The following is a 1,862-nucleotide window of genomic DNA, read 5'->3' as shown; positions in this document are numbered from 1 at the left end:
TTTTTGAGAGGTTTTTGCTAGAGGGTGCGTGCGCTTGCCAGACAGAGAGAGACAGAGAGATAGAAAGCGAGAAATCACCCCCTGGGGGGATGGCCACGCCGCAATCCCTTCTCCTCCATTCTCTTGGGATCTTGGGCACCCACGCACACACGCCTGGCGTGAGTTTAAGCTGCCAGGTCCAGGACTTGAACCGCGGTCGACTACGTGGGAGTCCAGTGACATAGCCATTACGCTAACTGCTGGTCCCCAGAGGTTTTGCTTTCAATATCCAAGATTCAATCTTCTGTATGGACTGATCTGCTTTTAGTACTTTCTAGGGAGGTTTTGATTTCCTGATGGCAGCCTCCATCTCTAAAAGCTCCACTTGATTCTTTTTTATGGTGTGTATTTCCTTTTTCAGATCATGCAAGAACTTTCTCACCTCCTGGAACTTGTCTCTTTTCTCCTGCATCTTCTTGAGTTGATTGTCTCTCACCTGTTGCATCTTATTTAGTTTTGTCACTATGAATATTCTGAATTCTCTGTCAAATGTTTCCACAAATTCCAGTGTACTGTCTGTGACTGATAAGGGATTGTTCTTTTCCCTTAGGGAAGAGATATTTTCTTGGTTTCTTGTTTCTTGCTCTTCTGCAGTGTTTTCTGGTCATTCGGTGACAAAATATCTACTCTACTGAGTTTGGCAACGAGGTATCCACAAAAACAGATTATGAGTTCAGATTTATAAAAAGAAGTCTGTTCCTTAAAGCAAGAGGATCACTAAGCATCGCAGATTTCAATGAACCTAAAATTATTCAGATACTTGGCTACTGCGCACCTAGGCCTGCCTAGATACTCTGTCTGTGGAGACTTGTCTGAGTTTTTCAGGAGTCTAGAAGATTGAGTTTAGAGCATGGCTTCCCTGAACATGCCAGGACACAGCTCAGATTTAAAATGGCTTCTTGTCTGAGTATTTCGGGAGTCTAGAAGATGGAGTGTAGAGCACAGTTTCCCAGAACAAACCTCAGATTTAAAATGTGTATGTTGATCTTGTAATTTTGCTAAATGTATTCGATTCTAACCATATTTTTGTATACTTTTTAGAGTTTCTTATTTTATTTGGGCTCTCACATGTAGTTGAATGTTTATTCATATTCTTCTTGGATAGAGACTTTCATTTAATATTAAAGTAAAATGAGAAAACATTTGGGAACTGGACATAATGGCCATAATTGTGTACAGATTAACTAAAAACTGAATGAATCGATTTCAATTCTGTATTCAGAGATGAAGACTATGGATTCCATGATTAGGAATGAAGAAGTGCTAACTGTAATAAATTGAGTGAAAGTTCTAATAATACTAAAAATAACACTCTTGGGTCAGAAGGTGGTGTGGAGGTTAAGATGGGTAGATCCCAGGGACCAATAGGTGGTGTGGTGGTTGAGGTGCTTCACACTCTCACATGGTCGACCATGGTTCGAGTCCCAGACCTTCTGGTGGTTTGCCTTTTTACTTTGTGTGTGTGTGTGTGTGTGTGTGTGTGTTTGTCTGGTGAAATTAAAAAAAAAAAAAAGAACAAATAAATAAAAATTTTAAAAAAATTTAAGATGGGTAGATCCCATTTGGCCAAGTTGCAGTTTGAGTCCTGGCCCCCATGACTTGAAAAACAAACCAGAAATGTGTGGGTTCATTTGTGTGTGTGTGTGTGCCCCAAATCCAGAGAGGAGAATGGAGGAAGAAAAGGGACTGTGGAATGGCTATCTGCTCTGGAAAGTGATTTCTCACTTTCCCCTTCTCTCTCTTTTTTTCAAGCCCTCTCTGGCAAGTGCACACACTTTATAGCAAACTAAAAAAAAAAAAAAAAAACACTCCCCACTCCCACT

This window comes from Tupaia chinensis, unplaced genomic scaffold (assembly GCF_000334495.1).
Source record: "Tupaia chinensis unplaced genomic scaffold, TupChi_1.0 Scaffold000023_1, whole genome shotgun sequence".
Lineage (NCBI taxonomy): Eukaryota > Metazoa > Chordata > Mammalia > Scandentia > Tupaiidae > Tupaia > Tupaia belangeri.
The sequence above is the reverse complement of the archived record's forward strand: the minus strand, read 5'-3'. Positions refer to the sequence as shown.